An 11706-nucleotide genomic window follows, 5' to 3' on the forward strand; every position below is an offset into this window, starting at 1 on the left:
GAAGCCAGATTGGAGGGGGTCCAGGAGAGAATGGGAGTTAAGGAATTGTAAGCAGCGAGTGTAGATGATTCGTTCTAGGATCTTGGAAAGGAAGAGTAGTAGGGAGATAGGCCGATAACTGGAAGGGAAAGTGGGATCAAGAGAGAGTTTTTTTAGGATGGGGGAGGCTTGGGCATGTTTGAAGGGAGAGGGGAAGAAGCCATTGGAGAGTGAGTGGTTAAAGATAGAAGTTAAGGAAGGGAGGAGGGCAGGGGCGATGGTTTTTGTAAGGTGAGCGGGAATGGGGTCCGAGGCACAGGTGGAGGGGGTGGCACTTGCGAAGAGGGAGGAGATCTCCTCTGAGGGTACTGCAGGGAAAGATGGGAAAGTAGGGGAGAGGGGTGGGAGGGTGGAGAGGCAGGTGGAGGAGGGTTGACTTTGGGCAGCTCAAACCTGATTGTGTTGATTTTTGTGATGAAGTAGGTGGCCAGATCATTGGGGGTGAGGGATGGGGGAGGGGGCCTAAGGAGAGAGTAAAAGGTCTGAAACTATTGGTGGGAGTGATGGGCATGGGTGTCGATGAGGGAGGAGAAGTTTTGCCTGGCGGAGGAGAGGGCAGAGTTAAGGCAGGAAAGGATAAATTTGAAATGTATGAGGTTGGCTTGGTGCTTGGACTTTCTCCAGCAGCGCTGGCCATCTTGAGCATAGGCGCGTAGGAGGCGGACAGAGGCGGTAACCCAGGGCTGTGGGTTGGTGGAGCGAGAGCGGCGGAGGGAAAGGGGGGCGAGAGAGTTTAGATGAGTAGAGAGGGTGGAGTTGAGAGCGGAGACCTGATCATCGAGAGTGGGAAGTGAGGACGGGGAGCAGGTGGGCAGAGATGCTTTTGGAAAGATGGATGGGATCAAGAGAGTGGAGGTCTCTGTGGGGGAGTAGCAAAGATTTGCAGGGGAAGGGAGTGTGAGAGATGAGGCAGATGAGAAGGTTATGGTCAGAGAGAGGGATTTCAGAGTTGGTGAGGGAGGAGGTAGTGCAGTGGTAGGAGATGATGAGTTGGAGGGTGTGACCGAGTCGGTGAGTGGGCGAGGTATGGTGCAGCAGGTCGTTGGCAGAGTCGAGGAGGGTTAGCAGGCAGGCGGCAGAGGAGTCACTGGGTACATTCATGTGGATGTTGAAGTCTCCGAGGATCAGAGTGGGCAGAGAGAAGAAGAGAAGGAAGGTGAGAAAGCAGTTTAGGTAGTTGAAAAAGTCAGAGGTGGGACCAGGAGGCTGGTAGATGACAGCAACAAGTATCTGGAGGGGGTGGTAGAGGCAAATGCTTTGGGCTTTGAAGGAGGGGAAGGTGGAATGGTGAAAGCAGGATGTGATGAAGTCTTCTTGATATTCCCAGAGAAGCCAGGGCTCGTTTCTGTGTAGATTGGGATTCTAGTCTGCCAGTGACTTGCTGTGTGACCTCAGACCAGTAGTCACTATAGACCTCAGTTTCCCCATCTGTGAAATGGATACCTGTTCTCAATCAATCACTCAATCATATTTTTTGAGCACTTGCTATGTGCAGAGCACTGTGCTGAGCACTTGGGAGAGTATAATACAGCAGAATTAGTCGACATGTTTTCTAACCTATAGCAAATTTATAATCTCTCTCAGATTGTAAACCAGGTGCCCTGATTCCATGGCACCTTCCAGTTTATTAGCCCATCTCCTTTCTGTCATTCCTCTCTAATTTAGTTGAGTGAGCTGCCTACACTTGCTGCTATCACTTTCTCTCCTCAAAATCTCTCTTCAGTTCCCTGCAGTCTGGCTTCCACTCCCTTAACTCCACAGAAATGGTTCTCTTTAAGGTCACTAATGACTTCCCTCTTGCCAAATCCAGTGACCTACTCCACCGGAATCCACCTTGAGCTTTCTGCTGCCTTTGACACTCCCTTCTTCTGGAAATAACAACTAACTTTGGTTTCACTGATGCTGTGCTCTCCAAGTGATCCTCCTATCTCTATCACACCTCCTTCTCCATCTCTTTCACAGGCTCCTACTCTGTTTCTCATCTAACTGTCTGAGTGCCTCAAGGTTCAGTTCTGCATCTATTCTCACCCATTCATTCATTCATTCATTCATTCATTCATTCATTCAATCGATCAATCAATTATATTCACTAAGTGCTTACTGTGTGCTGATGACTGTACTAAGTGCTTGGGAAAGTACAATACAAAATAAACAGTAACATTCCCTGCCCACAGCAGGCTTACAGTCTTGGGGGTGGAGGGGGGCAGACAGACTGCAAGGTGGAGACCATAGTGAGCAAGTCAGGGTGAAGCAGAAGGGAATGGGAGAGGAGGAAAAGTCTCTTGGAAGGTAAGGTAGACTGAAAAATCCTGGACAATCTGAAATGTCTGGGAAGGCCTCTTGAAGTAGATGTGCCTTCAGTAAGGCTTTGAAGGTGGGGAGAGCAACTGTCTGTAGGATTTGAGGAGGAAGGGCATTCCAAGACAGAGGTAGGACGTGGGCCAGAGGTTGGCAGCAAGACAGGTGAGATCGAGGCACAGTAAGAGGGTTAGCACTAGAGGGAAAAGCATGAGGCTGGACTGTAGTAGAGCAGCAAGGTGAGATAGAGGGTACAAGGTGGTGGACTGCTTTAAAGCCAATGGAGAGGAGTTTTTGTTCAATACCTAGAGGTGGCTAGGCAAGCACTGGATATTTTTGAGGAGGGGGCTGATGTGTTCAGAAGGTTCCTGTAGAAAGGTGATCTGGACAGCTGATTGTGAAATCCTTTCAGTTTTACCTTCAAAACACTGGTAAAATTAACCCCTTCTTCTCTATCCAAACTGCTATCAAATTGATCCAAGCACTTCTCATATACTGTCTTGTTCTTTCAGCTTCTTCTTTGACCTGTCTGGCTCCTGTCAGACACTGAAGGGAGAACTGAAGAAGCTGGTCCTGGGGGGCTTTTCCTTGGGGAGGACAAAACCAAATGGGAGTTCCCCATGAAAGAGACTCCTACCTGCTACAATACAGAGGTCTTCCCTCGCTTCTCCTCAGCTCTCCCCCTTTACCTCTTCCAGATCAATTTCTCACTGTTCTAGTTTCTTCTGACGCCATCTCCTTCCTCATGCTCTTTCCCTGGTCTGGACCTCTTTCACAACTCAAATCCACCAGACCACAATTCTCCCAGCCTTCAGAGCCATTCTCACATCCCATCTCTTTCAAGACAGCTTCCTCAATTAATTATTAACAATCCAACCTCTATCGGCCTAACAGCCAACTTCAGCATTTATGTTTTTATATCCATTTTCACCAACTAAGAATAGACATATTTTCAAATGTACATTAGGCATTGATTCAACTAGTTCATCCTGACAGAATCGTGCTACTCCCAATTGTACCCTTACATTCTCTCCAAATTTCAGTATGTGTAAATAATTTCTGTCCGTCTCTCCCATTATACTGTAAGCCCCTTGCTGACAGAGTAATTGTGTCTTCCTTCTGATGTATTTTTCCAAGTGCTTAGTACAAGCTCTCACTAAATACCATTCCTTGACTGATCAATGGAAGGGGTGGATTAAAGAAGCTGGTGCCAACCACTGAAAAACACTCTATGCTTTCTTGTTTCTCTTAAAACCTTAAACTGAGTTACTTGTCCCTTCCTTGTTTATAGGTGAACTCCCATAACACTTTGATTTGCACCATTTATTCACCCTTCCCTCATCACCACAGTACTTATGTACATATCCATAATTCATTTATTTGTATTATTGTGTGTCTCTCTTGCCCATTATGGGCAGGAAAGTTGCCTATAAGCTTCTTTATGTTGTTCTTTCCCAAGTGCTTTTTGACAGTGCTCTGCACACAGTAAATGCTCAATCAATTAATTGTATATATTGAGTGCTTACTGTGTGCAGAGCACTGTATTAAGCATTTGGGAAGAGGACAATATAATAATTATAACAGATAAATTCTCTGCCCACAAGAAGTTTACAATCTAGAGGGGGAGACAGACACTAATACGAATAAATAACATAATATAAAATTCAAAGATATATTCATAAGTGTTGTGGGATTGGTAGTGGGGTGAATATTAAATGTCCAAAGGTCACAGATCCAAGTATATAGATGAAACAGAAGGGAGAGTGAGGAGGGGAATAAAGGGCTTATTTGGGGAAGGCTTTTTGGAGAATATGTGACCTCTGTCATACTTTGAAGGGGGATAGAGAGGTGGTCTGAGGGGGAGGGAGTTCGAGGCTAGGGGGAGGACATGGGTGGAGCAGTAGATGAGATCGGGACACAGTGAATAAACTGGCACTAGAGCAGAGTGTGTGGGCTGGACTGTAGTAGGAGATTAATGAGTTGAGGTAGGCTGAGGAAAAGCTGACTGAGTGCTTTAAAGTCAATGGTAAGGAGATTCGGTTTGATGTGGAGGTGAATGGGCAGCCATTCAAGATTCTTGAGAAATGGAGAGTCAGAACTGAATATTTTTGTTGATAAATGATCTGTGAAACAGGTTGATCCACGAAAAATCCACGGATTGGAGTTAAGGGAGACAGGAGGCAGGGAGGTCAGTGAGGAGATAAATGGAAGGAAGGAGGTTGGATCTTACTTGGGGAACAGGGTACGGCCCGCGGGGCCCAGCCTAGGATTCCTTCCAGCAGCTGGAGAGTGTGTGTTGGCAGCAGGATGGGTAAATATGAAAAGGGAGAGTATTCCAGACAAGTGACAGGAAATGGGCAAGAGGTAAGTAGTGAGGTGGACAAGATCGAAGTATGATGAGTAGATTGGCAACACAGCAGCAAAGTGATCAGGCTGCATCTAGTAGGAGAGTAGTGAGGTGAGGTAAAATGGGGGCAAGGTGATTGAGTGATTGACTGATTGAATGAAAACATGGACCAAAAGGGGATGCCCACCCTGGCCCTCTCACCCAAGAGACTGCCCTCTTTCTAGCAACATATCTTAAACTACTATGATTTGTGTGAAGAAGTGCTGCTCCCCTTCCTTCTCCCAAATTCTTGCCAGTGTTTTCATTATGGTAGGAGGTGGCAAGGGGAGGTGGGTAGAAGTGGTGAAACAGCCAGAAGGAAGGGATTGCCTATTGGATCTATGCAATCGTGGGAACTGCAGACCACTCAGGATGTTGCACATGGTGGACAAGCTCATCAGGAATCATGAAAAGTAACTGGCTAGAAGGGTGGTGAAGACCTCAGAGGCTACCAAGGTAGCTGCCTCCTGGGTTAAGTAGCTACAGTACATTTTGACCACTATGTTATGGTCAAATACCATCCTGTGCAGTCTGCAGTGTGTTACACCTCTGCGAATTTACTCCTCACTGCACTCACTGATGCAGTAAGAATAGGACTGACACATGTGAGAGTGTACAAGGGATGTTGAGTGAACCACTATCAACCTCATAAATTCTTTTACAAAGGTTTTCAGTCCCAAAGACTTTGAGACTGGACTGAGATTCATCTGTTATTTATAATAGAAGAATCTATCAACTAGAGGAATCCCCCTATCCCAAACCCAATTTACCTTTCCCATCTTCAAAGTCCTCCTAAACTCTCACTGCCTACAGGAAGTTTTTTCTATTTATTTCCCAACATCCCAATTTTGTAAGCCCAACACCCACTCTTATCAAACCTGTGTACTTCACTGTTACCTTCAGCACTCAAGTACATATATTTTTATTTATATATGCTTTCTATACATATATTAACATGTACATTCAATTATTTGTTCAACTGTTTCATGCGGAAATGTTTGTACCACTCCCTGATTTATCCTTTTTCTTCTAGGTTACCCGGCTTGTAAATAACATCTCCCCATTAAATACTAAGATCCTTGGGGGTAGCCAACATGTCTCTTGCTGTTGTATTCTCCCATTTGCTTAGTACAGTGTCTAACAGGTGGAAGGCAGTCAAATACCACTGATTGATTGATTGATTGATTGATTGCCACTGGAATGCTCTGGGGAACACCAGTATGGGGCTGTCTTGGGGCCATGTGGCTAGATGTATATTGAGGGACAGATCTGGGGAGTAGGGACACTAGACTTGAGCCTCCTATAGGGAGGATCAGTCCATTTTCCCCTATCGCCAAGATCAAAATCATTATCATCTTACTCCTTCTCCTCCACCTCCTCTTCATCTTCTGTTCTCCATTTACACTCACTCCCTTGGTGAACTCATTCGCTCTCACGGCTTTGACTACCACTTCTATGCAGATGAAACACAGATCTACATCTCTGCCCCTGTCCTCTCCCCGTCCCTTCAGGCTCACATCTCCTCCTCCCTCCAGGACATCTCCACCTGGATGTCTGCCCGCCATCTAAAACTCAACGTGAACAAAACTGAGCTTCTCATCTTCCCTCCCAAGCCCGGTCCTCTCCCAGACTTCTCTATCACCGTGGATGGTACGATCATCCTCTCGTCTCTCAGGCCCACAACCTCGAGGTCATCTTTGACTCATCTCTCTCGTTCACCCTACACAACTGATCCTTACCTTTACAGCATCGCCAAGATCCGCCCTTTCCTCTCCACCTTAAGGGCTACCTTACTGCTACAGGCTCTCGTTATATGCCGGCTAGACTACTGTGTCAGCCTTCTCTCTTATCTCCCTTCCTCCTCTCTCGTCCCGGTCCAGTCTATTCTTCACTCCGCTGCCCGGCTCATCTTCCTGCAGAAACGATCTGGACATGTCACTCCCCTTCTTAAACACCTCCAGTGGTTGCTTAACGATCTGCGCTCAAAACAAAAACTCCTCACTCTAGGCTTCAAGGCTCTCCATCACCTTGTCCCCTCCTACCTCTCCTCCCTTCTCTCTTCCTACTGTCCACTGCGCACGCTCCGCTCCTCTGCCGCCCACCTCCTCACCATCCCTCGGTCTCGCCTATCCCGCCATCGACCCCTGGGCCACGTCCTTCCTTAATTCTGGAATGCCCTCCCTCCTCACCTCCGACAATCTAATTCATTTCCCCTCTTCACCTCCTCCAAGAGGTCTTCCCAGACTGAGCTCCCCCTTTTTTCCCTCTGCTCCCTCTACTCCCCCTTCACCTCTCTGTAGCTAAACCCTCTTCTCCAGCCTTTTCCTCTCCTCTGCCCCCTCTCCCGTCCCACTCCCTCAGCCCTGTACTTGTCCGCTCAACTGCATATATCTTCATCACCCTACTTATTTTGTTTATTTTGTTTATTTTGTTTATTTTGTTTAATGAGATGTACATTACCCTGATTCTATTTATTTGCTATTGTTATCATGAGATGTTCTTCCCCTTGACTCTATTAATTGCCATTGTTCTTGTCTGCCTGTCTCCCTCGATTAGACTGTAAGCCCATCAAAGGGCAGGGACTGTCTCTATCTGTTGCCGACTTGTACATTCCAAGCGCTTAGTACAGTGTTCTGCACATAGTAAGCGCTCAGTAAATACTATTGAATGAATGAATGAATCATTATCATCATCACTGATGGCTTAGGGGATAAACTATGGAGCTGTGAGTCAGAAGGTTATATTGAGGGACAGACCTGGGGAGTAAGGACACTAGACGTGAGCCTCCTATAGGGAGGATCAGTCCATTTTCCCCAATCGCCAAGATCAAAATCATTATCATCTTACTCCTTCTCCTCCACCTCCCCTTCATCTTCTGTTCTCCATTTACACTCACTCCCTTGGTGAACTCATTTGCTCTCATGGCTTTGACTACCACCTCTATGCAGATGAAACACAGATCTACATCTCCAAACCCAGCTCTGCCACTTGTCTGCTGTGTGACCTTGGGCAAGTCACTTCACCTCTCTGCGACTCAATTTGCTCATCTGTAAAATGGAAATTGAGACTGTGAGCCCATGTGGGACAAGGACTTTGTCCCACCAGATTTGCTTGTATCTACCTCAGCACTCAGTACAGTGCCTAATACCTAATAAGAGCTTAACAAATGCTAACATCATTATTATTATTCACCATGTGTCATATGAGACTCCTCTGTAAAGAAAGAGTAATATATATATTGGAAGATCACATCCCTGAGTCCACAAAGGAGAATCAAGGATAGGAAGACAGATCCAGTGCTTAGTACAGTGCCTGGCATAGAGTAAGTGCTTAACAAATGTCATTATTATTATTATTGTTAATAACAGTCTTTCCTCTTTCCCCTCAGGAAGCCCACAGAAGGAATGAGTTTAATGCGACAAACTTGGCTCTGGCCCAGATTGCCACTTCAATACCTCTAACACCAGGTTCAATTTATGCATTTTCAAAAGGAGGGAAAATTGAGCCCTGTGGACAGACAGCGATTGAAAAATTCATTGTTTATGCCTAGCTCAGTGTTAGATATGAAATATACCCAAAAATCAGGGCAAACATGACCACTAAGTCATGTGAGGGTTCATGATTACTCATCATCATGATCATGGTCATGCCAGTAAGAGCGGGTATATTAACCCCACTTACTGAAACTGTATGATAGAAAGATCAAGTGACTTATTCAAGGTCACACTACCAGCCTGAAGCATAATGACCAGACCTGAAAGATCTAGTCTTGGCTGACCCTAAGCCATATTGCCTCTGACAAAAACGATCATAAGCAATAATAATAATTATACTTGTTAATATATAACCAATCTCTAAGTTACATATTACAAATGATTTATTTGCACTATTACCTGTCCACCCCTTTAGAGTGTAAGTTTAGTGAGGACAGGGGACATGTCAACCAAGTCTTTTGAATTATAGATTCCCAAGTGCTTATGTACAGTGTTGTGCACACAGTACCTACTGTAAGTACCATTAATGATGAAGTCAGTCAGTCAGTCAGTCGCTTGTATCTCTGGAGTGCTTACTTTGTGCAAAGCACTGTAAGAAGTCATTGGGACAGCACAATACAACAATAGAACCGACACATTCCCTGTCTACAGTGAGCATATAGTCTAGAGGGGGAGACAGACATTCATACAAATAAGTAAAATTATAGATATAGCCATACTTGCTGTGGGTCTGGGGGTGATGAAAAAAAGAAGCAAGTCAAGGCAACACAGAAGAGAGTGGAGAAGAGGAAAGAAGGGCTTATTCAGGGAAGGCCTCTTGGAGGATATGTGCCCTCATGAAAACTTAATGTCAAGCCTTCATAGTTTTCTCTCCACATATCTTTTACTCTCCACACCCAGTGAGTTTCCTTTCCCCTTTTGGCTGGGTCAGTGCTGCCACAGGGCTGTGACACCCACGTTGTTGACCTCCTCCTATGTCTTTGCACTCTATCAAGCCTATCAACCTCGAGGCCAGTGGGTTGAAATACTATCCTACATGGCCCTGTCTCCGTCCCCACCTCTGCCTTTCCCGAGTCATCTGTATTTGACATCTGTATCTGACATCTGACAGCAATTCCAACTGCCTGCTCCCCATCCACTCCTTAACCCCTGGAGAATTTATAGTTTTCCTTGCTCCAGTGGAAGATGAGTCTGTTAGTCATCTTTATTGAAATTTGCAAGCATTTGGGAATTAATAGGATTTGTATTTTAAGCTAACTCTGGCTTCTACATATTATCAATTGTAGACCTGGGATCTGGATTACATTACACGAATTTCAACACAAAATCCCATCTCTCTCTTCCCCAGTGCAGTCCTCCTGCTCAGAAAGTCCAGCGACCTCCTAATATAAAGTTTGCAGAGACCAGGTGGGAAGATTCCATGAAATCACGGCTCAATGGGATCATCTCGAAAAATTATGTTTCATTAGCATATTACAGAACACAGTCCTGAAAAGCACTGTGGAACTGTTAAGTTCCTTCTTATCTTAAGCTAACTCCCTTATGCCTCAAACTAGCTCCCTTCTACTGATCTAACTAACTCTTTTCATCCACTCCTAGGTCCCTTTCCTACTCCTTAGATAGTTCTGTTAAGATGGATGACATTTGAGGCTGGTGGGGAAGGAAATGATCAAATTATTCAAATTGTATAGGTGAGTGGTTTATGAGAAGGAACAGGAGGACAGGGCAAATCAGACACGTTCATGGCACAGTAATGAATGAAGCACAAGGCAGGGTGATGGGATCAGAACAGCAACTGGCAACAGCCATTAATGACATTTGAACGGCAGCAAGAAAGAGATGATCCCATCTTCTCCAGAAAGAGCCTCAAAACCACAGTTACGAAAGGAAAAAAGGGAAGGGAGGGGGATGGTTGAAAGTAATAATCACAGAGGGGCAAGAAAACTCTGCCTGCGGAAAACTCCACGGTGCAGAGAAGCAGCGTGGCTCAGTGGAAAGAGCCCAGGCTTGGGAGTCAAAGGTCTTGGGTTTTAATCCCGGTACCACCACTAGTCAACTGTATGATTTTGGGCAAGTGACTTAACTGCTCTGAGCCTCAGTTACCTCACCTGTAAAATGATGATGAAGATTGTGAGCCCCATGTGGGATAACGTGATCACCTTGTCTCTCCCCAGCGCTTAGAGCAGCGCTTTGCACATAGTAAGCGCTTAACAAATACCAACATTATTACCTGTCTCCAGGTGATCATTTATTCATTCATTCATTCATTCAATCATATTTATTGAGTGCTTAATGTGTGCAGAACACTATACTAAGTGCTTGGGTGAGTACAATACAACAGTAAACTGACACATTCCCAGCCCACAACAAGTTTACTGTCTAGAGCAGGGGAGACAGACATCAATTAAAAATAAATAAATTACAGATATGTATGTAAGTGTCGTGGGGCTGGGAGGCGGGGAAGAGCAAAGGGAGCAAGTACAGGTGATGCAGAAAGGAATGAGAGATGAGAAAAGGAAAGCTTCTTGGAGGAGGTGTGCCTTCAATAAGGCTTTGAAGAGAGGGAGAGTAACTGTCAGTCAGATTTGAAGGGGGAAGGTTTTCCAGGCCAGAGGCAGGACATGGGCTAGGGGTCGGTGGTGAAAGAGGCAAAACTGAGGCACAGTCAGAAGGCTAGAACAAAAGGAGCAGATTGTGCAGCTGGGTTATAGAGGAGAGAAGCAAGAAGAAGCAAGAGGGGACAAGGTGGTGGAGTGCTTTAAAGGCAATGATGAGGAGTTTTTGTTGGATGCTCAGGTGGATGGATAACCACTGGAAGTTTGTGAGGAGCGGGATGACATATCCTGAACTTTTAGGTGGAAAAGTAATCGGGGCAGCAGAGTGAAGTATGGCCTAGAGTGGGGAGAGACAGGAGGCTGGGATATCAACAAGGAGGCTGATGCAGTAGTCCAGGCAGGATAGGATGAGTGATTGTATTAACGTGGTAGCAGTTTAGATGAAGAGGAAAGGGCAGATTTTAGCTCTGCTGTGAAGGTGGGGCCTACAGGATTTAGTGACAGATTGAATATATGTGTTGAATAACAGAGAGTAGTCAAGGATAACACCAAGGTTACGGACCTGTGAGACAAGAAGGATGGAAATTCCAGCTATGGCTCAGATTCCCCTAGACTGAAAACTCACTGTGGGCATGAAATATGGCTACTAACTTTGTTGCACTGTACTCTCACAAACATTTAGTGCAGTGCTCTGTACACAGTAAGCACTCAATAAATACTATTGACTGATAGGGGATTTTCAAGGTACAGAGGTCATGCCAGCTGATCTGACCATGCCAATTGAAAGGATTATGCTGACTCTATCAGGGAGCCCTCCAAAATATGCAGGCATACATTAGAAATGACTCCGATTGCCCCAAGGTAACTTTGGAGAACAGGAAACCTGTCACCAGAGCAGAACCAAGGAGGGGAATGGAACGCTGAGAGGTAAAGG

The sequence above is a fragment of the Ornithorhynchus anatinus genome, chromosome Y4 (assembly GCF_004115215.2).
Source record: "Ornithorhynchus anatinus isolate Pmale09 chromosome Y4, mOrnAna1.pri.v4, whole genome shotgun sequence".
NCBI classification, from domain to species: domain Eukaryota; kingdom Metazoa; phylum Chordata; class Mammalia; order Monotremata; family Ornithorhynchidae; genus Ornithorhynchus; species Ornithorhynchus anatinus.